Source organism: Helianthus annuus, chromosome 5 (genome assembly GCF_002127325.2).
Source record: "Helianthus annuus cultivar XRQ/B chromosome 5, HanXRQr2.0-SUNRISE, whole genome shotgun sequence".
NCBI lineage: Eukaryota > Viridiplantae > Streptophyta > Magnoliopsida > Asterales > Asteraceae > Helianthus > Helianthus annuus.
In genome coordinates this window covers 71,865,219-71,881,430 of record NC_035437.2, presented here as the reverse complement: position 1 = coordinate 71,881,430, position 16,212 = coordinate 71,865,219, and positions in this window count along the sequence as shown.

The window sequence follows — 16,212 nt, the reverse complement described above, 5'->3', positions numbered from 1 at the left end:
CCACGAGAAGCACCTCCGTTGCATTCTCGAATTACTACAGCGTGAGAAACTCTACGCCAAATTCTCGAAGTGTGAATTCTGGCTACGAGAGGTTCAGTTTTTAGGGCACGTTGTGAGTGAGCGTGGTATTCAAGTGGATCCCGCTAAGGTAGAGGCGGTCATGAACTGGCAAGAGCCAAAGACGCCTACCGAAATTCGTAGTTTCCTGGGGTTAGCAGGATACTACCGGAGGTTTATTGAAAATTTTTCGAGGATTGCTGCACCCTTGACTTCCTTAACCAAGAAGAAAGAAAAGTTCATTTGGGGCCCAAAGCAGCAAGAGTCCTTCGAAATACTGAAGCAAAAGCTAAGCAACGCACCTGTGTTGACACTACCTGAAGGTACAGATGAATTCGTAGTTTACTGCGATGCATCACACACAGGCATGGGGTGTGTGCTTATGCAGAAGGGCAAGGTGATTGCCTATGCTTCAAGGCAATTAAAGGTGCATGAAAAGAATTACACCACCCATGATTTGGAGTTGGGTGCCGTTGTATTTGCACTGAAATTATGGAGGCATTACCTTTATGGTATTAAGTTCGTGATTTATTCTGATCACAAAAGCCTCCAGCACCTGTTCAATCAGAAAGAGTTGAACATGAGGCAACGTCGTTGGATGGAAACCTTGTATGACTATGATTGTGAAATCAGGTACCATCCCGGCAAGGCGAATGTAGTCGCTGATGCCTTAAGCAGGAAAGAAAGGGTAAAACCTATTCGAATCAATGCCAAAAGCATTGAGGTCAAGAACAATTTAATTGAAAAGATATTAGCTGCACAGCGAGAGGCTGTGTTGGAAGCTAATTATCCTAATGAAAAGCTGGGAGTAACTGAGGAGCAGTTGACTCTTAGCAAGGATGGAATCCTTAGACTGAACGGGCGCATATGGGTTCCAATTTATGGAGGACTACGAGATGTTATCCTCCAGGAAGCCCATAGTTCCAAATATTCGGTCCATCCTGGTGCAGATAAGATGTATCAAGATTTAAAGGCAAATTATTGGTGGATAGGCTTGAAAAAGTCTGTGGCCGCCCACGTAGCAAAGTGCTTGACTTGTGCTCAAGTCAAAGCCGAGCACCAAAAGCCGTCTGGCTTGCTACAACAGCCTGAGCTTCCCGAGTGGAAGTGGGAATGCGTAACTATGGATTTCATAACCAAGTTACCCAAAACCAGGAAAGGAAACGATACAATATGGGTCATAGTCGATAGGCTGACTAAATCAGCTCATTTTCTACCCATCATGGAGACGTATAGCTCCGATATGTTAGCCCAACTTTATGTTGATAAGATTGTAGCCTTACACGGCATACCTGTGTCTATTATCTCCGATAGGGATACTAGATACACGTCTCACTTCTGGAAGAGTTTCCAGCAATCTTTGGGCACGCGTTTGAACTTCAGTACGGCTTACCATCCACAGACGGACGGTCAGAGTGAGCGTACCATTCAAACGTTGGAAGACATGCTTCGTGCGTGTGCGATCGATTTAGGTGGTAACTGGGATAAGAATCTACCCCTAATCGAATTCTCCTACAATAATAGCTACCACACCAGCATAAAGGCTGCGCCTTTCGAGGCATTATACGGTAGGAAATGTAGATCGCCTGTTTGTTGGGCGGAAGTAGGAGAGGTCCAATTATCAGGACCAGAGATTGTTTTCCAGACAACGGACAAGATTGTCCAGATCCGGGAACGTCTCAAGGCTGCCCGCGATAGGCAGAAAAGCTACGCTGATCCAAAACGTAAGGATCTTCACTTCGAAGTAGGTGAAAAAGTGTTGCTTAAGGTATCGCCCTGGAAGGGGGTGATGCGTTTCGGCAAGAAAGGCAAACTGAGTCCGAGATACATAGGACCTTTTGAGGTCATTGAACGGGTCGGGTCAGTCGCCTATAAGTTGAACTTGCCTGAAGAGCTCAATGGAATTTACAATGTGTTCCACATCTGCAATCTCAAAAAGTGTTTCGCCGATGAATCGTTGGTGATTCCACACACAGATGTGCATATAGATGAGAGCTTAAAATTTGTAGAAAAACCTTTGTCGATTGAGGATCGACAGGTAAAGAAGCTTCGCAGAAAGCACGTACCGATTGTAAAGGTCAAATGGGATGCTCGTAGAGGTCCTGAATATACGTGGGAAGTCGAAGCAACAATGAAAGAAAAGTACCCCTATTTATTTGAGTAAATCTCGGGTCGAGATTTATTTTAAGGGGGTGAGGATGTAACACCTCGAAATTTTGTGTCCAATGATGTGTTAACACGTGTCATTTGATTACACGTGGCATCTATAATAAATAAAGGACTAATTTTGACAAACCTTGAAAGTATATAAATTCGAGGGTTATAAATGTCAACAAGGGTAAATATACTGTATAGTAACCCTAAAATAATGTTTGTACCTTCAAACGAATAAATCATAGATCGTACGGAAGCGAAACACGGAAGAAAGTGAGAGATTACAAACTACAGGGGTTAACTGTGTCAACATGTTTAATTATACCTCTGAGTGACCCTTTAACGTTCCCAAGGCTTCGTAACAGTATTATACGCTCACTAGAATATACTGTATAAATTCCGCGAAGTTCCGTCTTAAAACGAGAGAGTTATACTCAAATTCGTATGAGAAAGGTTAAAAGCGTCAACAATGAAAGTTAAGGCTTTCTGAATAATTAATAAACTAACCGGGGACTTAATAATGCGGGTAAATAACGCGAGGCCCCAATCGGTAAATAACCGAGGGCCAAACCGCAAAGTTACCCCTTCAAACCCGAAAGGTCAGGTAAATCATTACGAAAGATTTCGTTATTAATTACCAGATTCTGATAATCATTACAAAAGATTTTAAAAATCTGAAAAACAGACCCCTCGCGACCCGCGTGAAGGTTATGGTTAAGTTGAGGCGGGCCGCGAGCCTCCTCTATTACGCGTCTGTTATTTGAATCCCAGGCGACCCGCATTAAAATGGCATGGAACTTCCATGCGGGTCGCGTAAAGTGCCCAGATGCAGAAACTTTGTAGTTTCTTGCCTTTTGAGCATTGTGAACGATCAAACCTCAATAAATGAGGCATGGGCACCCTACACTTGACCCATACACCTTAGGGACACCTGCCCATGATCCATGATCAAATGTAGGCTGAGTTGTGATGATCTTGAGGGCTTAGTTTCACTATAAATAGCCAAGTTTGGCTCATAACATTCACACAACACAAAACACACTATCTGATCACTCTAAGAAGCTCTCAAGCATCCCTCTGAGTTCTTAAGTCTTCCCTCAACTTCTGTAAGTGATCTAACCCTTTGTGGTTCCACATTTCCTTAGTAAATGGCTAAGAACCAAACCGTCGTAAATACGGTTTGACTTTAAAATAACTCAGTGATGGTTCTGTCTTATGACGAATCAAAGGTGGTTATAAGTTGGTATCAATGAGGGTAATAAACCTCTAAAAGGGTTCCCCCTGATCACCACTCTAACTATGTCAAATATCGAGTCAAACGTGCGGTTAAAAAGTCAACAGAAAGCTATTTTAGCGATTTATGCATAATCTGTAATGTATATGTTATGAAACCTATTTTGACACTTATAAAACGTGATATTAAGTATATAAACTTGCTTACGCTCGTTTGAATCGATCATTTGCTATAATGACCCGGTTCGGAGCCGAATGTCGCAAAAGTTTGACTTTTGCTTTGACTTCAGTTCTGACCCGTTTTAGTGAGGTATAGATATGCCTTAGAACTCTCTTAGGACCAGGTCACATGTTGGTATAAACCTCTATGATCGGTTCATGAGTTATCCGAGTCTTTTGCGCATTTCCGTCATTCGCCTAAAAGTTGACCGTAACGGCCTTTTGAAATTAAAACGAGTATTTCAGACACGTGAACGGACCAGAACCTTGCTTATTAAATTATAAGCATGTCCTTAAAGTTTCACGTCAATCCGAGGTCTAGAATGAGAGTTATGCTAAATGGCGCATTTAAAGTAAACTTTAGTAATTAACGGCGCAATTAGCATAACACCCATCTAAACCAAGATTTTGTCACCAAAACTTTTACCCACTGTTATAAATTAATATTTTGGGAATTTTAAATATTTTTAATAATTTTTACCTTGCTCATAACCTGCGGTTATGGCTACGGTTCGGTAAATACCGAATATGCCCTTTTCGGCCAAAACATGAGTTCTACAAGGTCTTTTGACCCGATTCCAGTTGCTACTGATTTTAAATAATAAATAAAGTATTTTAAGCTTTATAAGCTGTTCGGGAAACTCAGATTTCCTGTAGAACTCGAAAAGCCCTTTTAAAGACTTTAAAATGACCGAAAAGTCCCTACGGGGCCTAATATTAACTTAAACTCGTTACGGGCATCACGGAAGGTATCCTACTGATACCACAACCCTTTTAAGGCATATTGACTTAGGAAATAAGCGTACGACTCTCATGGTTAACCGTTTCGCCTATTGCGCGCACGGTTCGGCTTATGAAACTAGTTTTCATAAATTAGCCGATACGGGTCAAATTATATTATTTGAACCCCAAAATCCAGAGTGTGAACCTTGAACCCATATAAAACAAGTCTCTGAACTTGTTTGGGGCAGAATCACATTCCATTCTCGGTTTTCGCCTTTCACGCGATTAAACCATATCTATATATATCGGAACTAACCGGTCTAGGCTACGGCCATTATAACGACTCGTTAGGATTCTAAGAGGTTAATTAAAACCTTCGTTCCAGATTAGGAGCCCCAGTAAAAGCTATCGCTGATTTAATCCAATTAAGGAAATATACTTGCAAAGGTAAATACTTTAACTTATTTCCCCTATATGGGCTTGGGTTACGGTATATTAATACCGCTTGATTGAGCATTATATTCTTCCATCGCTTAGGTGGTTAATTAAATAATATGATCGGCTCATTTAAACAGTTTTGTTTCTTAAAAGCCTTTGGGGGGTTTAATGACCGTTGTCCCGGATATCCTTGGCATCATTTTACGAAATGGCCACGACCATCGACATCCCGGTGTAGGCGTACACCCGGTATATATTGTCGACATTAAATTAAAAGACGTAGCCGTTGGTTTTTATACTACGGTTTTACGCAATGTGGTGTGTCTATAAATCTTTAACCCGGCACGACCCGGGCTACTGAACGCATAAAAGAACATGTAAAACGTTCACAAGATTTTTAATAATTTTCCCAGGTTATAAAAGAGTTTGTGCCTTGTGCATTCAAATCAAATTTTAATAAACATTTTCAATTGTGTCAGTTAAATGTATTTACCAGTGTAAACTGACGTATTTTCCCCAAAAAGATTAAGTGCAGGTACTATACGAAATGGGCTGGTATAGGCGTCCTAAGCATCGTACATAGTCTCGCAAACTCGATGCTGCATCTGAATGAACAATATTTATTATTTTTGATCCGCTGTGGATATATTCAACTTCTGTAATACATTGGATATTACAACCAGAGGTTGAAGTTTATATATTTATCTTAAGCTTCCGCTGTGCATTATATAATTGTGTGGTTTGACTATATTGTTGCCAACATCGTCACGGTAATCCCCCACCGGGCCCACCGGTGAAACACGTGGAAAATCGGGGTGTGACACTCTTCAACTTGCAGCTCTTCAAACTTTTGCTCTACAGACGTTCCGAGCATGCTTTCAACTACTTTATTCAGCATATAGAACTCATGATCTCTTTACGCTTTAGCTGCTTCAAATTCTTTGTTCTTCAACTTGAAGTATTCATTTTGCTCATCTCGTCGAGCCTTTTCTTCTTCCAGCTCAGCAATTCTCACCTTCAAGATGTCTATCTCTGACTGATCAGAATCAATCTTTTTCACCAACTCTTTATTATCAATCTCCAACTTCTTTACACGCATTTCAAGTATTTTCTCCCGATCAGACACCTTCTTGTTTTCAGTGGCTAGCTTCTTGTTCTCAGTAATCAATTCATCAACGTTCTTTTCAACATTCCTGACTTGTGAGGTGTTTGCGAAATCAAAATCTCCAACATCATCAAGACTCACATTCAAATTTGAAGGAACATTTGGAAAGTTTCTGAACCCCGCAGAACCAGGTGTTAGTTGACCTTGGGTGAGTGGAGGTGTTTGGAAAATTTCTTGTGATGTGTAAAGGGTTTGTTGTGGTGGTGGTGAATGATGTAGTCGTGATGGTTGTCTTGGTGGTGTTGGTTGTTTAGGTGGTGAAGATTGTTGTGGTGGTGTAGGTTGTCGGGGTGGTGATTGGATTGGTGATTGTGGTGGTGTTGGTGGTTTCTTAGATTCTTTGGAAGGTTTTTTCTTCAAGACGATCTTTGGCATTGATATCTTTGGTGTAACTTTGCGAATCTTTGGAGAAATTACTTTCTTTCGAGCTCCAGCTTTCTTTCTACCACCTGGAGGAGATTGTGATTCGGAGACATGTTCTGGAGAAGGAACGTAAGCATCATCATCGTCCTTTTCCTGTCTCTTTCTCTTTCTTAGCAATTTTTCTTGTTTTATTTCTTCCTGAACTCTTCGTAAACGTTCAGTTTCATCTATTTCTTCATCTGAAGAGCTCGAGGAGCTTGTAGTATCTTTATCCACATCATCTCCCTCAAGATCATCAACAACTTTATCTTTCCCTTTCTGAGTTTCAACATTCACAACTTGATCAACTTCAGCAACCACTGTTGGCCCTGTCTCTAAGACTTCAGTATCAAACAACAATTGTTCATCAACATTAAATGCTTCTGCAGCTACCACTGTTTCATCTTCTTCAGGCTCATCGATCAAAGACGTTTTAGCAGCTTTCTTTTGCTTCTTGTTTGGTTGTGAAGAAGATCCCTCAACCTTTTTAACAATAGGAGTGGCCTTTCTACGTCTTCTCCCAGTTTCTTTCACATACCACTCATTCTTGGTATTTTTGAAATCTTTAAGAATCTTCAGCTCTTCAGCATATGCTGCCTCTTTCATTTCAGCTTCATTTCTCCAGTTCTGATGATCAACTGGATCTGGGTCAACATAGTTTACATCTTTGATAAAACCAAAGAATTCAGCAACAAACATCGGTTCTGGGTGATTCGGATGATATCTCATAAGCTGTTTAAGCGTATCATTGCTCATGTGTGATTGTATCAGCAAGTCATCTTTTATATTTCTATCAATCTCAGGGTAAGCGTGATCAATCATCATCTGCACAAACCTCGGATACATCCAACTTTTGCTATCTGTCTTGATATTCTTAGCCATGTAATGGAATACAATGTGTGAGAAATTGTATTTTTTGTTCAACACTAACGCTGTAACCATATTCATTTGATAATCTCTCATCGCATCATAACCTCCTTTCGTATGGCTCAAAGACATCAATACACAGTGAATCAGGAACTTGTATGGTTTCTGAAACTTCGATTTCAAGTAGTTCCCAGCATTCAGAGCTCCCTGATAACCCATTCTTTACATGCAGCCTTTCACCATTCTTTCTGGAAATCTCATTGGCGACTCTGCTTCATCTGGAAAGTTAACAACTTCACGAATAAGAGCTTCAGTGACTAAAATCTTTTCCTCCTTGCCATGCACCTCAACAACTGAAGAAATTACTTTGTTCTGCTCATCGTAACTTGCATTTTTCCAGAAGCGTTCTATGTGAGATTTGTACAGTGGTCTTTGATCAGTCAACGCCTTCTGAATGGGAATACGACCCATGATTTCCAATATGCCACTAAACTTGGCCAGCTCGGGGTTTTTCTGAATATTCAAATCACAACAACTGTTGTGAAGAGGATCAAAAACAACACTGGAACCCTGCACATCAAACATAGTACAACATGCATCAATTCTTAGAACATTTTTTATCAAAATTACAAATTACATGTTATTACACTTGGAACCCTATGAGCGAAATCAAAATTTCACTAAGTACAAAAACTCATCATATGAACTAAAGAGCGAAACCCCTCATGTATACAAAAGCGGAATCAATATTGTTCACAAAAGCGGAAACACACAGAGTGTACTTATGAGCGGAATCACAAAATGCTCTTATGAGCGTAACCACTGATGTACAGATAAGCGGAACCACTGGTGTACAGATGAGCGGAACCACATGACAGTTTGAGCGAAATCTCTATCAAGCACTCAAAGTTCATCAAACCCCAAAATTGAAACTACTAATTTGTTAACATGTTAATTCCGAGACTAGGGTATGTTTCAATTTCACTTTTTGACTTTATATGAACCCTAGATCTACGATTTATTAACCTGTGACTCGACAAACATCACCAAACATCAAATTTGTAACAATCAAACACAAATCTGTTATCTATACACTAAAACGACTGTACATGTGTGATATCAAGTTCTAATTTAACAGTTAAACACCTAAATCTATGTTCTGTTCAATAACATTTGCCGACAGTCCAAAATACAGGTGATTCAGGTCAAAGTAAAGTATAATCAACCTTGCCCACGATTGTACACTTTGATAATAACAAGATCTGTAAAAATTTGGGCAACACTTCGCCTGTAATCAAAGGTTTTAGGGTTTTGCTTCAAGTTCGCCGGAGAAGAAGACGTTATGAGCGAAAGGGTGAAAATGTCATATGAGCGGAACCTTATCACTTATATACTAGGTATGGTTTCGCTCTTATGACCAATGACACATAAGCGAAATCCCAATTGAAGCTATAAGCGAAACCACATGATGCAGCTATGAGCGAAACCTGTTTTAAGTGTCCTTAAAAGCGAAATCATTGTTTAGGTGACACATGAGCGAAATCATGAAGTTGTTTTAAAAAATTTTACTTTTTAACCCTTTTCTGATTAAACACTGTCACACCCAGTTAACCAAGTCCAAGTCAATGACCTTGGTCAACTGCTTGGCCTGCCAAGTCCAAGTTAATGACCTTGGTTGACCGAATTATGAAGTACGCAGTCAATTTATTCTGAAAAAATAGTTCAACTGAATGAACTTTTGAACGTTTTGAACTTACAAACACTTTTCAATTGTCCAACACTGTACCAATCATTGTTTTTGCATCTCCAGCTTACCCAGCCCTCATCAAACACTGACATGATCTGTACTAAGCTTTGATCTTCCGATTCCCAACGTCAGTTATCGAAAATAAATGAGAAACTAAAATCTTTTTGGATTTTTAACTGGATTAACTAAAAACTGTACACACAATATTTTTGTGAGTGTGTTAGGGGATCATATCAGCTGCCGACTAGACACTAACACCGTTAAGCTGTTATTTAATTTTAAGCATTAAACAATTCGCGTAGATTGCCGATATACTGTTCCTTTTAAATTCTGACAAAACTTTCAATCTGTTAGGGATACATAATTAGTGTTTTAGGACTTAAACATCTACATGTGTCCCACCTCAGTATATACTCCCGTATCCAGATCCCAGTATTCAGTCTTACAGGTGAGTATACCACAGCTGATATCTGTTCAAGGGTAGGTGCGAGGGCCGTGAGAGCTCAGGTCGATACTTCCGTATACGCAGAGAGATGACGGCTTCGACTTTAAGGTGTGTCCCCTTTAGAGGATCTTTTGTTTTCAACAGCAGCGACTATCAATTTTATTGTTTCATCAGCATGCTGAGGGCGAGCTTATATTTCAAAGCTTTTTGCAGAAAGTATTATCCGGGGACTAGGTCAGTACTTCCATACAGCAGAAGTCCCGGGATAATGCCCCAGATATCACTGAGCATAAAGACCTAGTATCTCAGAATACGGGACCCTTCAAACAGGATTTCAGGGGTTACCTACATATCCTGGAGGTGTTCCCCACGTAGACGCAAGTGAAATTTATGTTTATATCCCAAACTGATCTACTGAATTTGTGAAAACCTACCGGCACATCTTTAGCGAGACTGCTTAATTGCATTTTTTACATTACAATTCTTTAGCGTACTGCGTCCGTCTAGCTGATGTACTATCATTTCCCCTATTCTACACAACTCTTTTTGTATTTTTTAATGTTTTTGGATTTTTGAATTTTATCATGTTTTTGTATTTTTCTGCGAATTTCTCCCCCTAAAACGAAAACATATTTTTGTGTTTTTGTTTTTATCGAAAAGCAGAAAATAAACTGTACAAACAAAATTGACAACACGACAAAGGTTCACGTCAGATCGCCGCCCAATTCGGCTTCACATTCAATAACCCTCCCAGATTGCAGATTTTTCATCCCGTTTAACCTCAAAAGATAATAAAATCTCTTTTTATCAAAAGGTTTTGTGTAAAAATCGGCTTTCTGATCATCGGTGTGCAAGTGTTCAATCCGAATTAACTTTTTCTCGTGACAATCACGGATAAAGTGGTGACGGATTTCAATATGCTTTGTTTTCGAATGGTGAACCAGATTTTTAGTAATGTTAATCACTGCTTCATTGTCCACATAGATAGGAGTATCTAAGAACTACAAACCGAAGTCTCGCATCTGCTGTTGGATCCAAAGGATCTGCGAGCAACAGCTGGAGGCTGAAACGTATTCAGCCTCGCATGTAGAGAGCGCTACTGCGGTTTGTTTCTTACGCTACCAGGTGACAAGCCGAGTTCCGATGAACTGACACCCAGCAGTGGTGGACTTTATGTTTTGCTTGCAGCTCCCAAAGTCAGAATCAGCAAAACCAGATAAAGTAAAGTCACCCGATCGAGGGTACCACAAGCCGATGCTTGGGCAGCCCTTCAAATACCGTAAAATACGTTTCACTATGGTCAGGTGTGACTGCTTTGGAATTGACTGATATCTGGTGCAGAGACACGTCGGATACATGATGTCTGGACGGGAAGCCGTGAGATACATTAGAGAGCCAATGATAGATCGGTACAATGTCTCGTCCATCTTCACACCATTCTCGTCTGGACAAATTCCATGATTCTGCGCGAGGGGGGTTGATGCAGGACTGCAATCTGTCATGTCGAACTTGTCAAGCACGTCCTTCACATACTTCGTTTGGTGAATGAAGATTCCGTCGGGCATTTGTTCTACCTGCAGCCCGAGGAAGAACTTCATCTCCCCCATTGAGCTAATCTCGAACTTTTTCTTCATCACCGTTTCAAATTCTTTGCACAGGTCGTCGTTGGTGGATCCAAAAATGATATCGTCAACATATATCTGCACGATCAACAAGTGGCCTGCCTCTTCCTTGGTGAACAAAGTGCTGTCTACTGTGCCTCTTGTGAACCCGTTGTCCAGCAAATATGTCGAAAGCGTCTCATACCAGGCTCTCGGGGCCTGGTGAAGTCCGTACAGCGCTTTGTCCAGTAGATACACCTTGTTTTTGTGCAGTGGATCTGTGAACCCCGGCGGTTGCCCCACATACACTTGTTCTCTGATTGTTCCGTAAAGGAAGGCAGATTTGACGTCAAGTTGATATACTTTAAAATCTTTCCATGACGTGAAGGCTAGAAATATCCGAATTGCCTCAAGTCTGGCAACCGGTGCGTAAACTTCATCGTAATCTATTCCTTCCTGTTGACTGAAGCCTTGAACCACAAGTCGCGCTTTGTTTCTCACCACGACACCTATATCATCATGCTTACACTTAAAAACCCATTTCGTCTTGATTAGCTTTTGATTCTTAGGCAGATCGACAAGTCTCCAGACGCCCAACTTTTCGAACTGTTGCAGCTCCTCCTGCATTGCATTCACCCAGCTATCCTCGGTCAATGCCTCTTTGTAGGTTCTGGGCTCTATCTGCGAAATAAAACATTTTAATGAGACTTCTTTCTACATATCAGCAATAGATGAATAGAAACATGTAAGAGCTTGGTCTATTTGATGTCGGGTTTTGACACCACTTTGCAGGTCGCCAATAATTTATTCTGAAGGATGGTAAAACAACGTCCGTGGCATAACATTTTCAGGCACATTCACTTCCGATTTCAAGCTCGATATGTCAAGATCAACGGTTTGATCCTCAGCTTCCGTTGGATCCTCGTCAAAAGTCGGAGCGGGTTCCGCTTCTGAGTCGTCAGATTCGTCAAAAGATGGAGCTGGTTCCTCTGGTGGTTCATGTGACACCCCGCGAAAACGTGCAACAATACTAGCTTCTTCAGTGACTGCATATTAAATTTTGGGACGATATTTCTTTTAACTTGGGGATGATGTGACAACTCGTGGTTACGAGGTTAGCAACGTTCGTTTTCGCGTTATAAATTTACTTATATATATATTTTTAAATATAAACGAATGAATCTATATCGACATATATCACTATATAAACGTATAACTCGAAACCAAAATTTAACCGACCCGAACCAAAATCGTTCAAGAAGAAATGTCGGCCCAACACCCCACCTCCCAATTATTCTACACTGTTAGTGTTCGTGACCCTGTCAACGGATTTTAGGGTATTGAATTAACTTGTCGATCAAGACAATAATGTCGGCGATTAATAATTGGGTGACACGGGAGTGCGGGCTCGTTTAACACGATTGTTATATAGGCCCAGTAATTAATAATTGGTTTATTAATTAGATGGCCTTAATATATTTTATAATAAAAGTTTAATAATTAATTTATGTTATATTTTTCTTTTATTATATTATAAGCCTATTAATTTGACAAAGTCATATATGATGGAGGTTATTTACATACATTACGTTTTAGTTCATTAAAGTGCTTAGATTATGGGCCAATGGTAGTGGCTGATTTTGGAACAATAGTCCTTGAATTATTTAGGCTGTATATGTTGCTTGTTATCGGCCCAAACAGATTTGTTCATGACCGCCCCCAACTCCAATGTGTTTTATTATTCAAGTAATTTTAGTTTATAGGATAACTTCTCTAATTCAAAAGAAAACCCTAAACTACCCACCCTTCAACCTACGATCTGCCACCCTCCCTCACCTCTCTACCCATCGACGAAACACAAGGAAGCATCCTTCAAGACCTTCAGCCATTTAATTCTTGCAATCCTCATCGCTTCATAACTCGGTAATATTATAGTTTCGATTCTTGATTTGGTTTTAAGTATCATGGCTGTGTTTTTATTCTGGTTCCTAATGATTGTTGATGCTTCTTGATGACTGGTGGGTTAGTTGTTAAAAATCATATGTATTTAATGTATAGGTCGATTACGGGTCCACTTGGTCGTTAAAGTTTCGTCTCTTTGCATGATCTTGATGGAAACTGTGATGGTTCTTGGTAATAATTGATATGTGAATTAATTTAGGGTGTTAATCTGCTGGGAATAAAGATTATAGGTCGTTGGGTTCACTAGATAATTGTTTGTGGGATCGGGTGTCGAAAACAAAATCTGTCCAACGAATTCAGCCAACTTCAGTTGGCTGTAACCGGGTTAAAAATTAATGAAATCTGAATTTTCTTGAGTCTATAATGCGTATTTCGAAACACGATTCAAATGGCACTGAAATCATGATTTTTGGACGTCGTTTTCTATTTTAAATAAACTATTTCGTTTCAGCAACTAAAGCTGAGTTTTTCTGCAGAAAATACGCTGACTTGCGTAGCCTGTTCCGGGACTTTAAATTATCAAAACCTTACGTTTTCAGAGCCTAAAACCAAGTACCGGAAATAGCTTTCAAACAGAAGTGGTTTCGTAGTTTTTGGACAGGTCTGGGTATTTTTAGCAGAATTGTTTGTAAAACTGCTATGAGCTGCCATTTTCTGCAGAAAATGCAGCGAACGTTTTGCGTCATAACTCGGTGTGTGTTTACTGTTTGAATGTGAAAATTTTACTGTAGATACTAGGGATTGGACATGTGATTTTGTTTTTGGTTTCGCGCCAATTGGATACACAGATATTTTTAAATAAATTGTTCGGCAAACGTGATCAGATTACATCAAATCTGATCATGGTTTGGCGCATGATTTTTCACGAAAAATCCGTAAGGAATTTGGTCACTAAGTTTTAATGCAATGGTCTCTGGTTCGATTGAAACGTTCTGTAATTCTTCGGGAGCTATCCGATGCCCGAACGGTCCCGATTTATGCACCGCAAATTGTCTGAAAATGCACTTAAAAGCTGAAATTTTGTGACCAGATTTACTTGTGATTTGTGACGAATATGTAGTCGCTAATTGGGATAGCGACACATTGCATGCATGTGTACATATATACATTATAATATTTTATGTGCAACATGTTAGAATACGTGTAGGAACTTTGTGCTCTATTTGAAACCACTAATTGACTAAATGTTAATCATACTAGGACGTGCTTGACCAACCCTGACCGTTAGCTATTTTAAGAGTCAAACCGAGCAAACCAAGGTGAGTTCACACTTTCCACAAGGCATGGGATTCCCCAGGGTTGGGAATGGGTAAAGGATTTAAGCTGAAACTGCGTGATCTCCTGGCTTGGGACACGTACACACCCTCTTTATTGAAGGGTGACAACACGTGGTAAGAATATAATCGGAACCTGCGGAATCTCCTGGTTTGGGGATTACGTACACACCCTCTTCACTGAAGGGTGACAACACAGATACTAGACCAAAACTTTCTATCATGAAGTCCCTCCTTTTATATCGAATTAATCGCCGGGCCAATGGCGAGCGGGTCATTAGTTAGATAGCGCTATTTAGGTTTGACAAGCCTCACACCGTGCCGCAGAGGACGGGCGTGAACTAATGGATCTGGGCACTAGTCAATGATGATAGACATTGACGTCAGGGCACCAACTTACTTTAGTCAGTGGTCGATATGGTAAACGGGCCTAGTGGTTCACATGGGGAAGCCCCCACCAACTATGGATATGTTTGGGAAATAGGGTAAACGGATTAACTTACAACTTACAAATGAACTCCTGGTTTTGAAACAACTTAATAATGAACACCAACTGTGAACTCGCTCAACTTTGTTGTTGACTCGTTGTTACATGCCTTGCAGGTCGTTAGGTATTTCAGGAGCTTGCACGAGGAGGCGTGGACGTTGTGGGACATGGACTGTTGAGTTCCATGTTAAACTTATGAACTTTTAACTTATGTTTTGGGTTTTAAACTTTATGCTTCCGCTGATAACTTTAACTTGGTTGAATTGTTTTGACACCAATTATATTGATTGGATTGGACTTTTATTTACTTAATTTATATTGTTTAATATGATTGGTGGTTGGATCTTGGTCAGTCATGCCTCCATACGGTGATACTCCGTGTGTGGATTTTGGGGGTGTGACAGTTCATGAGCTGTTCCACTCGGTCCTGCTTCATCATCGTGAGTACCCACGGCGGGTTGAGAAACTTCTAGCGGTCTAGACACTGGCTCCTGTGACACATTTTGCTGATATAGGTACATAAGAGCTAGTTCCTCCTCACTCGGCTCGACCGGCAGATGAAACGACTCCCAGAGCTTGTCGTAGTCGAACAGGAATCTTTGTCCGGGAAGTTGTGGTGACGGAGTATGCTTCTGACAATCCACATGTTGGACTTGAATCACCTTCCCCAGGCATGGTACAAACACCCTCTTCAACGGGCTTGCGTAACCTACAAAGAAACCATCATTAGATTTAGCGCCAAATTTACCGTTTTCATCAATAAAAGTGCAAGGAGACCCAAACGGCTCCAAAAACTCAAGATTCGGCTTATAACGGTGCAGCAGCTCAAAGCAAGTCTTCTTATACTTCTTGACAGTGAGAACTCTATTTAATGTGTAACATGCTGCTGAAACTGCTTCACTCCACAAAAAGATTGGTAGCTTGGAATCGGCTAACATTGTACGTGTTGTCTCAATCAGGGTCCGATTCTTTCGTTCAGCTACACCGTTTTGCTATGGAGTGTACGACGCACTGAATTCATGAAGAATTCCCTTCTCATTACAAAACTCGTACATCTTGTTGTTCTTAAACTCCGTTCCGTTGTCGCTCCGAATCCTCCGGATTGGCAGTTTATACACCGTTTCCATCTTCTTGAAAAGCACCATCAAAGACTCAAAGGTTTGATCTTTTCGTTCCAAGCACACTACCTAAGAAAATCTCGTAAAGTCATCAGTTACCACCAAGCAATATAAGTCTCCGCTGATGCTCTTTATGTTGACAGGCCCGAAGAGATCCATGTGCAATCTCTCAAGAGGTAACCTGATTGTATTCATCATCTTCAATGGGTGTGACTTCCGAGTCTGCTTTCCTTTCTTACACGCTACACAATCATCATTTAAGTGAAAATTCTTTAGATTAACACCATCAACCAAATCATCGTGTACTAAAAAGTTCATTT